The 16,348-nt window shown below is 42.5% G+C and overlaps 1 long non-coding RNA gene across 1 annotated transcript; it reads right to left on the reverse strand.

The window, feature by feature from the left end:
- Window positions 1-612: 612 nt before the first annotated feature.
- LOC125417794 (uncharacterized) lies at window positions 613-16,340 on the reverse strand. Its single transcript, XR_007237241.3, has 3 exons — window positions 16,240-16,340; window positions 2,931-3,102; window positions 613-1,429 (listed from the first exon to the last, which is right to left on the reverse strand). It is a non-coding gene; the product is annotated as an uncharacterized LOC125417794 (long non-coding RNA).
- Window positions 16,341-16,348: the final 8 nt, after the last annotated feature.

Consider the following 16,348-nt stretch of genomic DNA (forward strand, 5'->3'; position numbering starts at 1 on the left):
TATGTATGTATTTATTTTCAACCGAAAAGAAAAATCTTACCTGTAATGACCGTTGCCTGCCAGTAGGAGGTGGGGCGCACCTGAATCCACGTGGCAGTGGTGTTGATTGAGGAAGGAAACTCTAGAATATATACACTCAAATCCAGAGGTTAAATCCACAGATCACAAAAGGTCAGAGAGCTTCTAGTGGCCAATAAACAAGGCAATAAACAAGGCCCTGCTGCTCTGTTCAACCGGATGCAGAGGGTCGTGACACAGCCACTGCGCTGTTGCTAAAGAGGCCTAGTGCTTTGGGCCCCGTGTCCCTGTGCTGGGATTAAGGGTCAAGCTGCTTGCAGCACTCCTAATCAGTTATGGCGGATGGCAGGGGTTTCAAACAGCTTGCTGGAACTTCAAAGGGAGCTTGCGCTGTGAGCTCTTTGACTCACGTTGCAAGGAGAAATTTAAAAATCCGTGCCGAACAGGGCAAAGTAAGCCGGCAGAGACTGTCTGAACCTGTGTATCCTGGGAGGCCGAGCTGGGGGTGGGGGGGTGGGGCGGTTCTTAAACCAAACGTTGGGCGTCAATTATCGGCGAATCAATCCCACACCAGTTATGTTTTAAGGGGTTATTTATTTTGGGGGGTAAAACTTACATACACCATAAACCGTCAGGAAGGGAGCCTAGTCGCAGGAGCCGGGGAGCAGGAGCCAGGAGCAAGCACCGGAACCAAGAGCCGGAACCAAGAGAGCCTGATCCGGATCTGCTTCTCTTTTTAAAAGAGAAATATACCACGCCCCAGTGGGCTGGTATTTCAGCAGCTATTGGCTGACGGAGCGGAAGTCGCTCCCCGCTGCACTGTGGGCTCGTATTTCAGTGACTATTGGTTGAGGCAGCGGAAGTTACTCCCACAACAGTGAAGTTATACACAGAAGCACTGGAAGCAGTTCCAGAAAATGATCCATTATAGAGGTGCACAGTCTTTAAGGCAGCAGTCAGCTTCCAAATATGCATCTGACCAGCGTCGGGAAATTGTAGAGTAGCCATCCGAGGTCCGCTTAACCCTCCATCTCCCCAAGCCATAAGCCGAGGACTGGACCGTTAACTGTCTCGTTGTTCTTTGTAGCTGGAGCTATTGGCTTCTGCAGAAGTTACCAACAGTAAAGCACACATGGCCAGGAAAAGATTCTGGGCTGTAACAGGTTTATCATACCTCTGCAGAACAGCTTGACCATTAGCAGTGAGAGACTTAATTTGCCCCCAGGTAGGCAAAGGAGCTTTAACATGCCAATGAGGACATTTTCTGGTCAATGATAACTGGGCCATTGCTGCCACCAGCACCTCAAGATTGTCCTCGTTTCCCCTCGATGTCATTCTTCTCTGCACTGTCGTTTTAATCGGGCCTTCGGGCCTTGATCCAACGGCCTGGAATCTACTGCTGGTGGTCATACTGAAAAGACACAAGACCATACCCCTTCTATCTACCAACAACTGCGCTGGAACCCATTCAGCATCAACAGCAGTTTTCACTCAAATTTCCTTAAAAGAAGCTGGCTCCAAAGCCTGAGACTTTTCAGACACAAAATGCTTCTCAGCTCTAGTCAGAATGTCTCCCTGTGGTAAATTAAAAAGTTCAAAATAAAATCTGATGCATAATATCTCTAGGATTATTCTGTAAATCCCAAATGTCTTTCATACCCAAGTCCTTCATTTTCCTCCTTTTTAGTTTTTTAATTTGTTGCTATAAGGTAGAGTGGGCTCTTTCTACAATGGCTTGGCCTTGAGGATTATATTCTATGCCAGTCACATGTTTAATATCATATTGATCACAGAATCGCTAAAATTTTGTAGAGGAGTATGCAAGCCCATTGTCTGTCTTTATCATGGTTGGCACCCCCAATACCTCAAAAGCTTCAAATAAATGGGAATGACATGATTAGTTGTCTCTCCAGATAATGGCGTACCCCATATCATGAAGGAGAATGTATCTATGGTCACATGAACATAAAATACCCGGCCAAATTCAGGTATATAAGTTACATCCATATGCCAAATATGGTTGGAATCCAACCCCTGAGGATTTGTGCCAGGGATATTTTGTATTAAATGCAGGGAATGACGGATAGGACAGCTAAGAATAATACACTTAGCTTGTCTGTAAGGAATCTTATATTGAACATATAAGTGAGGAGCATTGATGTGTAAATGTTGATGCTCATCCTCAGCCGAAGCAAAGTTTACAAGGGCATCAGCTAGATTATTTCCCCTTTGTTAGATATCCAGGTAATTTGATATGTGATCGTACATAATATCATTTTACATTAACTTTTGTAATGCTAAAAATAACCCTTGCAATATAGGATTATTAACATAAATAGAAGCAGTGCAGATGGTCTTTACAACCCAACTACATATTTGGAAACAGCCACTAAAATAAGGGCTTCAGTAGGAAAATCCTGCAATGCCTGAATGACTGTCCATAATTCAATCTGTTGTACCAATGTATAAGGAGATAATTGTGACCAGAACTTTGATTCACTACAATAAGCGACATGAGTTTTAGAACCTTCGGTAAACACAGTTCGAGCTTGTGAAATGGGTTGTTCAGCTATAAGGTTATTAATGACAAAATGGTCCTCTTTAAAAAATTCCTTGCCCCTGCTTAGTACATCTTCTCAAATCCTTGAGATGAATTTATTTTAGAGACTGATATTGAGATTTTAGTAACATTAATTTAATGGCACCCAGATAGGAATTATTATTTATTGAAGGCATTAATGGCCAAAACCCCTGTGATGACTGACGGAGAAATTTCCTTTTTATCTAACATTCCAGGTGGCGGGGCAGGGATGATGTGTTCATTTCTGTAATTACTTCCTGCTGACCTTAGGACGTTGTTCTCTGGGCCCTGGAAGGCTAGAATGTTAGTCCAAAGCAATGAGGGAACTTACAAGAATCTGGTACATTGACAAGCTGGAAAGACAGCAGTCACATTGGCTGGATTGGTCCACGTCAGGTTTTAGCAAGTTCAGGACTCATAATCATTTGGAGCAGGTTGTTATCAGCAATTGATGCTTGGATGTGATTGTCAGCCAAGTGGAAACCTGGTAAAACAGATACAGACTGGGAACAGAAGTTAAACTTATGGATTCATTTGAAGTTTGCTTACTCATATTCTTAATAATTAAGAAAGGGGAAAGAAATCTTGTAAATTTTTATATACATCTAAAGCCATTATTTCTTATAAATTTTATAATTTTAGAATATCCTCTAAGACCCATATAATCTCCAAGCTTTTATGTCTTCAAATCCTTACAACCTGTATTGATGTTCTCAGCTTTTTATTTATTATTTTTTTCGACCCTCTAAATTAATATAGACTCAAAATAAAAGCATTTTGACCTATGACTAACCATCATAGGAGCAGTTAGACTGCAGTTTTAATTTACTGACCATAGATGGGATGTTGAAGTTTTTAAGAAACATGTTTGGACTTCTCTATGAGTCTTAATAGCTAAGAGCTTTAGCATTATTATTTTATAGGAGGACAATCATATAGAACCCTGTAACTCAGAGGATTGCTTGTATTATGATGATTAATTATTAACTTGTATTTAGGACCTCAGTCTTCCTTTTACCTTTAAAGAACATGATTGCATAATTAATATAACTATTCTTCAGTGAAGAATCACCAGACTTATTAATGGAGGAATCAATCAGAATTAGCACAACATAATTAAATATTTAGAATTTTTATAGTTTTTCTTAAAACTCATTATTGTCCATATATGAGTTTTATCTATATCATTTTTAGTCTCTTGTTTGTCCCCTTGTCCTTTAGACAACATGTAAATCTCTATGAATGTCTCCTCTCAGAGCCTTTGAACTACAGTGCACATCTGTGTTCTCAAGGACTGACCATTGGCAAGGCACTCTACTGATGGGAGAGGTTTGCCTCCTCCTGACTTGGTTTGCTAAGCCTATCAGCAAGAATGCTACCTCACGTCTCCCTTGCACAGAGTTTCTATGCAGTTCAAAACCGGCCCTCTACACCTAATTCCTAAGGATTTCTAGGCAGTTCACTGTTACTAGTGGGGAGGGCCTCATGAGCATAAGCCTCTACCCCTCCCTGAGGAGTCATTGGCAGTTAGTGAAGGCTGGCCGAAGGGAGAGACCGTTTCCTCAGTGGTGGCCACTGATAAGGGAGAGGCTCGTGTTCCTGTAAATAATCCCTCACCCATGCTAATGAAATTCATTAGATCACAAAAAATGCTTGAAAATAAAAAGGCACTGCCTGGGGAGAGGAAGGAGTGTGGGGGGAGGAGTGGGACAGGAGAGGATAATGGAGGTGAATATGACCAAAATATATACAAGTATGGAAATGTCTTAATGAAGCCCATTATTGTGTATAATTAATATATGCTAGCTAATAAAGGGAACAACTTCATGCCAATAGTTCTCATAGCAAATTCTTTGAAGAACACAGAATGCCTCTCTGTGTGTGTGTGTGGTGGGGGGGATTGGAAGAATTCTTCCATATACTTAGGAGAAATATAGTACCAATTCTGAACAAACTCGTCTAGAGAATTGAAGAGATGAGGGTACTTCCTGATCTTAAAATAAGGATACTTGTTCTAAGAGACTAGTATTACACCGTTCCAAACCCAGAGAAAGCCATTACAAGAAAGCTAATTATTCTTCATGTACCACAGATGCAAAATTCTTGTGTGTGTATCTGTGTGTGTATGCACACTAGGGATGGAACCCAGAGGTCTGGCATATTCTAGGCAAACATACCGCTAAACTGCACTCAATTTTAAATTTTCTATTTTAAAATAATTTCAGACTTGAAGCCACAAAGCAGCAATGCCTATACATCTTCAACCAGCTGTTCCAATGTTAATATTTTTATCATCTTTTCTTTTTCCATCAACCTTTTTGTGTTTGTGTTCGTCTTGAGGATCTCCAAGACCACCCTCAGTTTTTTTGTTTGTTTGTTTGTTTGGTTGGGTTTGTTTTGTTTTGTTTCTCGAGACAGGGTATCTCTGTAGCTTTGGAGCCTGTCCTGGAACTAGCTCTTGTAGACCAGGCTGGCTTCGAACTCACAAAGATCCTCCTGCCTCTGCCTCCCAAGTGCTGGGATTAAAGGTGTGCACCACCACTGCCCGGCTGCACCACCACCACCTGACAAGCACCCTCAGATTTGATGGTAGCCATGCTTCTTTACAATGAAAGAATATACATAGAACAAGATTAGAAAAGGAAAAAAGACACTGCCTGATCTGTGAATTCCATTCACAAGCTGAGCGTCTCACAGTCCAGATGAAGCAGCACATGTGTCTAATGTCTTTTCCCAGGGGAGTCCCACGAGACTCAACTGCTACAGAAATGAGTGTCCCTCCAGCAATGAGTCTTCTGCACTGGCCGGGTAGGAGAGTTAAAGGGAGATGTGGGGGGAACCCCCACCCCTGCGTCTTTCAAGTCCTTGATGGTGGCACTGATCTCTGCAGTTCCTCCAGGGTCACAGTATTTTCTCTGAATCACTATTTTTCCTGGCAGAGGCGATTTTAAAGGCTTCCATTTAGCGTTTCCAATCATAATAACCCTTACCCCGCAGGTCAGGGAACCAGTGTGAGAATTCTGCCAACTTCTAAGAGGATCTATCCCAATTGTACATTCTGGAACTGGGGAAATAACCACAGGACAAGTTCCAGGACCCACTGGACCTACTGTGCATTGGACTTCAGCCAAAACTCCATTAATCACCTGGCCTCTGTACACCCATACTTTTTAAAAAATATTTATTTATTATGTATACAATATTCTGTCTGTGTGTGTGTCTGCAGGCCAGAAGAGGGCACCAGACCCCATTACAGATGGTTGTGAGCCACCATGCGGTTGCTGGGAATTGAACTCAGGACCTTTGGAAGAGCAGGCAATGCTCTTAACCTCTGAGCCATTTCTCCAGCCCCTGTAAGCCCATACTTTAACTGGAGGGCCATGGTGCTTCTTGGGGTGTTCTGGAATCAGTGTCAGTTCAAAACCAGTATCTAATAGACCCCAGAAAGTCTGGCTGTTTCCTTTCCCCCAGTGTACAGTTTCCCTTGTAAAAGTCCAGGGGTCCCTCTGGGGAAGGACTGGGGAAAGGCTAACAGCAAAACTCTTAGGTACTTTAACAAGGTGCTTCCTCAAGGGAACCTGGCCATCCCTTCACTCAATGGGTTCTTGGGTCTGCAAACTGACTCAAGCCCGGAAATTGGTTCACAGGCCAAGATTCCCTTTGCCACGATCCACTGGGGCCTAGTTTTCATTTGTTTGAGAACTTTCCCACATATACAGATCAAACAAAAATGCAGTAGGCTTCTTATCTACTTCTTGGCTGGAAACACCATGATTGACTAGCCAGTACAAAAGGTCCATATGAGTCATGCCACCAGAAAATTCACTTTGTGCTGTCCATTACTGGTTGGGCCATTATGGACACGGCTTTGTCCGTGCTGCCCATTATAACTACAGCCACCTTGTCTCTGGAAATTCAATGCTGTCACCTGGCCCCTGCTACCTCGGAGCCCAATTAAACCCATTGCATTTAATTCATTCAATTGAGCAGCAGCATCTCCAAGCTTAATGTCTGACACAAGGAAAAGGAATGTGTCTTCAGATGTGCTGGTGCCCCTCACCATTCAGCATCTTATAGGATTAGTGAAGGGCCTGTCTTCTGGGCCCTCCCATTGTGGGGGATTAGGATTTACACAGTGTACCCACTCAACCATTCCAATTTCCCTTAAAATCCCTTCATCATCATTAACAAGGGACTATCAGGCATCTCCAACTCCTTTTCAGTAGGCCAGCTTTTGACAAATGCTTCTCGGCTAACCATTCAAACAAACTTTTGACACCTTTGAACTGAGTGAGTTTCCGTATTAGACCCAGAATCTCCATTCAGTGGACCCTTTTATTGATAGACTCAGCCTGATCCAGTTTTATGTTCCTTTCACCATTATCCCACACCCTTTGAATCCATTCCCACATGTATTCCCCAGACTTCTGCTTGAATGAAATAGCAAACTCATTAAGCCCTTTAGTAGCATAGTGCATCTCCTCCTGGACTACACTTTCTACCTCCCCTCTAGGCTCCTGCTTTGCCTTGAGTCTGGTTATAGGTCTAAAGGCAACTGTTTCTGGGCCCTGAGGGACAACAGTATTGCCTGCCATCACCTTCAGAGAAAGTCACAGCTGGTTTAGCGGACTACTCGGGATTGATTTCCTCAATCAAAGCAGAAAGGGCAGTATTTCAGGGGGTGGACTGAGGGTACATATTCTGCTGAGGGCGGAGAGAAGACTTCCTCAGGTGAGATAAACCTTGAGAATCTGAGGGTTCAGAGTTCTCAGCATCAGTAGGGTCCTCCCACACATCTCCATTCCAAGTTACCGGAAGAGCCTGTTTGTCTGAATTAGGATTACTATTACTGTGATGAAACACCTGACCAAAAAGCAAGTCGAGGAGGAAAGTGTTTATTTGACTGACACTTGCATATCACTGTTTGTCAGCAAAAGAAATCAGGACAGGAACTCAAACAGGGCAGGAGCTGTTTCTCAGCTTGCTCCCCATGGCCTGCTCAGCCTGCTTTCTTTTAGAACCCAGGACCACAAGCTCAGGGATGGCAACACCCATCAATTACTAGTAAAGAAAATGCTTTACAGGTCTGCCTACAACCCTATCTTATAGAAACATTTTCTCTTTTTTTAAACTTATTTTTATTCTATTTGCATTGGTGCTTTACCTGTATGTATGTCTGTGTGAGGGTGTCAGATTTTAGGGTAATACACAGTTGCAAGTACCACGTGGGTGCTGGAATTGAACCCTGATCCTCTGGAAGAACAGTCAGCGCTCTTAACCACTGAGCCATCTCCCCAGCCCCTGGAAACATTTTCTTTTTACTTTTTTTCTTTTTTTGGTTTTTCGAGACAGGGTTTCTCAGTAGCTATGAAGCCAGTCCTGGAACTAACGATATAGACCGGGCTGGCCTCAAACTCACAGAGATCCACCTGCCTCTGCCTCTGGAGGGATGGGATTAAAGGTGTGTGCCACCGCCGCCTGGCTGCATTTTCTTAATTGAGGTTCCTTCCTCTCAGATGACTTTAGCTTATGTCAGGTTAATATAAAACTAGCCAGGACACCATTCTTTACCAATTAATGTCCTTACTCTAACCGCCCAGGCCTTCTGAGGCCTGAGCTTGAATTTTTACTATAATTCAGACAACCTTTTACTGAGGGCTTCAGTTTGATTTTCCACAACTTGAGCTCTCTGGCTGCTGGAGAGAAGATTCTCTTCCAGGGCACACTTGGAAGCCTTTAGACTGTTTATTTGCATCTGGAGCCGGTCAGTTTTATCACTGAGCTCACTGTTGTCCTCCTCTACATTCTGAGATGCTAGAGGTCGGTTAATTTTATCATGGAGCTCATTCCTATCCTTCGTCAATTCATCCAGAGATGATAAGAGCAACAAACCAGTATCAGCATTTTCTTTATTTCTCCACACATTGTCAAAAGCCTTATATACGGAGTCACCAAATCCACTGTCTCTCACAACTGGTGAATCAGGATAATCAAATGCAATTTGTCTCCTTCAGTTTATAAAGGACTCAGTCACCCCATGGACGCTCAGTACTCTCTGAGCTCCCAGGAGAGGCTTCAGTAACTGGAGAGGATTTGATAACTGTAGGTGTCAGCAAATTAGAAAGCCTATTCCAGATACTTAAAATATTCAATCTTATACTTCTATTGCTCTATAACCACTTCTGGTACTAAAATTTGTATTAGTTAGGGTTCACCTAGAGTAAACAAAAGTTGTAGAATACATGCATGCACACATTTATACATACATACATACACACACACGCACACACACACGCACACACACACGAGGCTGAATGTCTCAGCTGGTCTTCACTATATGCTGGAATCCCAAAGAAGTAGGCTCTAATGCCAGTGAAAGAACGGATTTGCTAGTGAGGGGGAGAGTAAGCAGGCAGAGAGCACGCTTGCTTCTTCCATGCCCTTATATAGGCTTCCAGCAGAATGTATGACACAGGTGGATCGTCCCACCTCAAAAGACCTAGATTAAAGGTTTATCCTCTGACCTTAAAGATTTGGATTAGAAATGAGTTTAATATCACTACCATAAAATGTATGATAAACTTCACTAAAGGGAGAGGGTGAAGAGAAAAGATGTGCTGATTCAAGTCATTTAGAAACTGGAGTAGGGGCTGGAGAGATGGCTCAGTGGTTAAGAGCATTGGCTGTTCTTCCAGAGGACCTGAGTTCAATTCCCAGCACCCACATGGTGGCTCACAATCATCTGTAATGAGATCTGATGCCTTCTTCTGGCCTGCAGGCATACATGGAGGCAGAATGTTGTATACATAATAAATAAATAAAATCTTTAAAAAAAAAAAAGAAAAAAAAAAGAAACTGGAGTAAGCCAATAAGCACCACCCCTCCAGGGCCTCTGCATCAGCTCCTGCCTCCAGGTTCCTGTCCTGTTTGAGTTCCTGCCCTGACTTTGTTCAGTGATGGACAGCATGTGAATATACAAGCCAAATAAACTCTTTCCTCCCCAACTTGTTTTTTGGTCATAGTGTTCCATCACAGCCATAGAAACCCTGACTAAGGCCCCATCCTTGGCTGATTGTCTCCCTTCATGTCTTTCTTTTCCTTCCTAAACAAACCTTGCTGCTTTTTAAAGTTTATCTCAGAAACCAGCTTTGGGGTTTATTATTATCTTTTCTGACTTATTGATGTACACTAGAATTTACTCCTATTTATACTTAACATAAATACATTCTAAAATATATTTAAAAATAGTTTCCAGCCAGGTGGTGGTGGTGCATGCCTTTAATCCCAGCACTCAGGAGACAGAGGCAGGTGGATCTCTGTGAGTTAGAGGCCAGCCTAATCTACAGAACAAGTTCCAAGACAGCCAGGGCTACATAAAGAAACTTTGTCTTGAAAAACAAACAAACAAAAAACAAAAAAATCAAGTCATTTAGAAACTGATGTGATTGCTGGGCAATGGTGGCGTTCACCTTTAATCCCAGCATTTGGGAGGCAGAGACAGGCGGTTCTTTATGAGTCTGAGGTCAGCCTGGTCTACAGAGTGAGCTCCTGGACAACCAGAACTACATAGTGAGACCCTATTTTGGGAAAAAAAAAGCAAACAAAACAAGAAACTGAGCCGGGCAGTGGTGGCACATGCCTTTAATTCCAGCACTTGGGAGGCAGAGGCAGGTGGATCTCTGTGAGTTCAAAGTCAACCTGGTCTACAGAGTGAGTTCCAGGACAGGATCCAAAGTTACAAAGAGAAACCCTGTCTCGAAAAACAAAAATAAAAAAATAAAGAAAAGAAAAAAAGCAAAACAAAAAAAGAAAGGGAGAGAGAGAGAGAAAGAGAAAGAGAAAGAGAAAGAAAGAAAGAAAGAAAGAAAGAAAGAAAGAAAGAAAGAAAGAAAGAACGAACTGACACGGAAACTTCAAAGACAAAGAAACTATACAAAAGCACTTGGTTGTCAAGTTCCACTATTTCCCAAAGGCACATATGTGCTTCAACAGTCTGGTTTTAATTATGTGTATGGGTGGAATGTGTGTGCAAGTGTCCAGAGGGACCAGAACAAGGCACTGGATTTCCTGGAGCTGGAGTTATAGGCAGCTATGAGCATTGATGTAGGTGCTGGGAAATGAACCCAGTTATAATGGAAGACCTGTCAGTGCTCTTTCCCACTGAACCATCTCTCCAGCCCTAATGGTTTTAATACTGCTGTATATGTATACTAGGAGTGAACAATTAAATAAGTGGATGGTGGAAGTTGGAGGTAGGTTCTCACTGTTGGAGTAAAAAGCCCCGGATAAGAGGAAGGAAAATCTATAATAAATCATATATGTGGTACTGGAATATCAATATTAATTCATGTTTGTTTTGTGATGTGGGAGTCCCCTCTGTGTGCTGTGATTACCATTAATGAATAAAGAAACTGCTTTGGCCTGTTGATAGGGCAGAACTTAGGTCTGTGGGGAAGATAGAACTTAATGCTGGGAGGAAGAAGGGCAGAGTCAGAGACACTATGGAGCCACCAGAGTCAGACATGCCAGAACTTTGCTGGTAGGCCACGACCTCGTGGTGATATGCAGATTAATAGAAATGGGTTAAATTAAGATGTAAGAGTTAGCCAATAAGAAAATAAAGCTAATGGGCCAAGCAGTGATTTAATGAATCCAATTTCTGTGTGATTATTTCAGGGCTAAGTGACTGGGGACAAATGAGTAGCCTCTCCTCCTACAGTTTTGAAGTATGTATGGACACATATGTAAATAATTAGAATGGAAATAATAATAGTATGTATATATGTGTGTTGATATAGATGATATATCCCACCATGCATACCCATATATATGATATATGTGTGCAGCTACTGTGATAAATGTGGATGAAAAATAAATGACAAGCTGTCATGACTATTCTTTTTTTTATTTATTTATTTATTTTATTATGTATACAATATTCTGTCTGTGTGTATGTCTGCAGGCCAGAAGAGGGCACCAGACCTCATTACAGATGGTTGTGAGCCACCATATGGTTGCTGGGATTTGAACTCAGGACCTTTGGAAGAGCAGGCAATGCTCTTAACCACTGAGCCATCTCTCCAGCCCTGTCATGACTATTCTTGCTTGTCAATTTGACTACATCTGAAATTAAAACCCAAATGACTTGGTACACCTGTGAGGGATTTTTTAAAATTAAATCATTTACAGTAGGAAGACTCACTTTTAATCCCAATCTTTTGAGGTGGAGCGATCCACCTGTAATCTGGGTCACACCTTCTGCTGGCAACCTATTAAAGAGACACAGAAGAAGGAGGCTTACTCTCTCTCTTTGCCTGATTGTTCTCACCTTGCTAGCAAGTCCATTCCTTCACAGGCGTTAGAGCCCACTTCTTCAGACTTCCAGTGAATACTCAAGACCAGTTAATATGTTCAGCTTTGTGAACCAAACAACTATGGATTCTTGGACCTTCTGTTCATAGGCAGCCAATGTTGGATGAGCTGGACTGCAGCTTTAAGTCATTCTAATAAATCCCCTTTCTATAAATAGAGAGGGCTTCATTCTATAAGTTCTGTTACTCTGGAGAAGTCTAATGCACAAGCTGAGAGGAAAAAGTAAATTATATTACAGTAAAGCTTCAATACCTTTAATGTACAAGGAACTTTGGAAACGTGAAGTGGGAGACCAAAAGCCACAAAGAATGGACAGACAATGTGAAGAAAGTTATATATTATTCATTTTTGTTTTGAAAAATGGCCACACTCTGTAGCATGGGATCGTTACCATCCCTGACTTCAAACTCTATTACAGAGCGACAGTATTGAAAACAGCTTGGTATTGGCATAAGAACAGAGAAGTCGATCTATGGAATCTAATAGAAGACCCGGATATTAACCCACAAACCTATGAACACCTGTTTTTTACAAGGGAGCTAAAGGTATACAATGGAAGAAGGAACGCATCTTTAACAAATGGTGCTGGCATAACTGGATGTCAACCTGTAGAAGAATGAAAGTAGATCCATATCTATCACCATGCACAAAACTCAAGTCCAAATGGATTAAAGACATCAACATTAATCTGACCACTTTGAACCTGATAGAAGACAAAGTGGGAAGTAGTCTACAAGACATAGGCACAGAAGACCACTTCCTAGGTAGGACCCCAGTAGCACAGACAATAAGAGAATCAATGAATAAATGGGACCTCCTGAAACTGAGAAGCTTCTGTAAAGCAAAGGACACTGTCAGTAAGACAAAAAGGCTACCTTCGGACTGGGAGAAGATCTTCACCAACCCCTCATCAGACAAAGGTCTGATCTCCAAAATATACAAAGAACTCAAGAAACTAGACACTAAAACTCTAATTAACCCAATTAAAAAATGGGGTACTGAACTGAACAGAGAATTCACAACAGATGAACTTCGAATGGCCAAAAGACACTTAAGGTCATGCTCAACCTCCTTAGCGATCAGGGAAATGCAAATCAAAACAACTTTGAGATACCATCTTACACCTGTCAGAATAGCTAAACTCAAAAACACTAATGATAGCTTATGCTGGAGAGGATGTGGAGTGAGGGGAACACTCATCCATTGTTGGTGGGAATGCAAACTTGTGCAGCCACTGTGGAAATCAGTGTGGCGGTTCCTCAGGAAACTGGGAGTCAACCTCCCTCAGGACCCAGCAATTCCACTCTTGGGAATATACCCAAGAGATGCCCTATCATACTACAAAAACATTTGTTCAACTATGTTCATAGCTGCACTATTTGTAATAGCCAGAACATGGAAACAACCTAGGTGCCCCTCAGAAGAATGATTAAAGAAGGTGTGTCACATATACACTTTAGAGTTTTACCTAGTGGTAAAAAACAATGACATCTTGAATTTTGCATACAAATGGATGGAAATAGAAAACGCTTTACTGAGTGAGGTAACCCAGACCCAAAAAGAGGAGCATGGTATGTACTCACTCATAAGTGGATTCTAGCCATAATTAAAGGTCTTTGAGCCTATTATTTGTGATCCTAGAGAAGCTAAATAAGAAGGTGAACCTGAAGAAAATTATGTAGTTATCCTCCTGGATATTGGAAGTAGACAAGAGTGCCAGGCAACCTTGGGTGCACAGGGCTTGGGGGGGTGGAAGTAAGGGGAGATGGTTGGAGAGAAGGGAGAGGGGGAGGATTGGGGATGGCTTGGGGGAATGGGATGGGGGAGGGAGGAAGGATGGATGTGGGAGCGGGGAGGTGTGTATCTCAACTGAGGGAGCCATTTTGGGGTTTGCAAGAGACATGATTCTGGAGGGGTTCCCAGACCCAAGGAGAGGTTCCCAGATTGTTCCCTGGGCAGCGGAGGAGAGAGTGCCTGAACTGGCCTTAGCCCATAACCATACTGATGAATATTTTGCATATCACCATAGAACCTTCATCTGGCGATGGATGGAGATAGAGACAGAGACACACATTGGAACACTGGACTTAACTCCCTAGGTCCAAATGAGAAGCAGATGGAGGGAGGGCGTGAGAAAGGAAGGCAGAATCGGAGGGAACCTTCATCCGACGATGGATGGAGATAGAGACGGAGACCCACATTGGAGCACTGGACTGAGCCCCCAAGGTCCAAATGAGGAGCTGAAGGAGGGAGAACATGAAAAAGAAAGTCAGGACCTCGAGGGGTGCGTTCACCCACTGATACAAGGGGACTGGCCTGGTGGGAGCTCACCAGGGCCAGCTGGACTGGGACTGAACGAGCATGTGATCGGGCTGGATTTTCTGAATGTGGCTGACATGGGGGCTGACTGGGAGGCCATTGACAATGGCGCTGGGTCTTGTTTCGTCTGCATGTGCTGGCTTTCTGGGATGCTGGTCTGTTTAGATGCTCACCTTCCTGGACCTGGAGGGAGGGGGGAGGAACTTGGACTCCCAGCGGGGCAGGAGGCCCTGACTGCTCTTGGGACTGGAGAGGGAGGAGGAGAGGGAGTGGGGGGGAGAGGGAGGGTATTGGGAGGAGGGGAGGAAGTGAAAATTTTTTATAAATAAATGAATAAATAAATTTAAAAAATGGCCACACTCTGTAGCATGGGATCGTGTGTGTGTGTGTGTGTGTGTGTGTGTGTAGTGTAGTGGCAGATGCTATTTCGCAGGCACACATCTAAGAGTTTGATTTTCATCACTGTCCAAAACCAAGCAAACAATGACAACACAATAAAAACCCCACTAATTTCTCTTGAGAAGTCCATACCCATGTTTTGGAAGTGTACTATCCCTTTCCTAGCCATTTTCTCATCTCATCTCATCTCATCTCTCTCTCTCTCTCTCTCTCTCTGTGTGTGTGTGTGTGTGTTTGTGTGTGTGTGTGTGTGTGTGTGTGCTTAAACCTATGTTAAATCTGTTTCTTAATAATCTCAAACTTTGCTTCAAAATATGATATTAATGCCTGGAGATCCAGCTCAGAAATGGAGCACTTGCCTGCATGCAAGAGTCCTTAGGTTGATCCCCAGCAACACACACACACACACAATATTAATAGTCTTTATAAACATATGAAAAAGATAATCATTCTCATTTATAGCAAAAACACGACTTAAGTCACACTAAAAGAATCGATAAGCAAGTTGTGGCATATGTATACTAGGAAATCCTACCCACTAACAAAAGAAAACAATCTGATACTACAACTTGGATGAATCCCAAAACGTAAATGAGTGAAAAATAAAGAGATACAAAGTACATAGTATCTCATTCTACTTGTGTGAAATTCTTTCTGCAACAGTCAAATGTAAACAATGTTTCTCTGGCTGAGGAGGGGGTGGGGTGGGGGGGTGGACCGTGATGTGACACAAAAGACCCTTTAAGGTGTGATGGAAGTGTTCTCCCTGTATTGTGGGGACATAGGTGTCTCAAAAGTCGTAGGATGGTATCCTTTAAATGGTCGTGTTTATATAGAGACAGACAGCATATATCAATAAAATCCTCCAAATTACACAAACCCTACTGACTATATTTCCCGAAGCAGGAAAATAATTTCATTTCTATGAGAAAATAATGCAACTACACTGAGTGACCTTTTCTTTTAGATCAGAGAGTAACCGGTTAGGACACATTTAAATACTTGGTTCTGTTTTGGTTTCTGTGTTGGGGATCAAAACCAGAACCTTGGTTATGCTGCCAAACTCTCGTCCACGGAGCTAGTTTTTGTTTTTATTTTTAATGGAGTTTTCTGGGTCTTTTTTATTAACTGCTGTTGTCTCTTCTCGCAAACTTTTAGCTTATCAATGACTACATCGTTTCCCTAATATGATATCCAGCGCTCTGATAATAAAACCATTGTCAGATCTTTAAAAAAATGAGGGGTAAGTGGTCAAGGTCTTCACGTGAGGCGGGATTCCCCTTTGGGGTCACCCGGAGGAGGGCCGGAACAAGGACCACAGGAAGCTTCCGCTTTCATTTTCATGGTTATTAAGTCCCTTTCTTCTTAAAGGAGCATCGCGGAAGGGTGATTTTTTTTTTTTCTGTCGGAGGACTACTTCCCTACGGACAAGTCCACCCATGATACAGAGATACCATAATATCACATAACAATGAGTAATCTGTAAGTGCTCAAAAGCCATAACAGACAATTGACAATTTGGTGAAACATCAAAACAAAATTTGCCTGACCTTTAAGCATCATTTTCTTCTCTCTGTCTCTGAAACGTTGAACATTTGATTACGTTCCCTCCCCCATTCCTGGTCAGTGGTTCGCTCCGACCTTAGCACTGACAGGCCG

Source organism: Myodes glareolus, chromosome X, assembly GCF_982192425.1.
Source record: "Myodes glareolus chromosome X, mMyoGla1.1, whole genome shotgun sequence".
NCBI classification, from domain to species: domain Eukaryota; kingdom Metazoa; phylum Chordata; class Mammalia; order Rodentia; family Cricetidae; genus Myodes; species Myodes glareolus.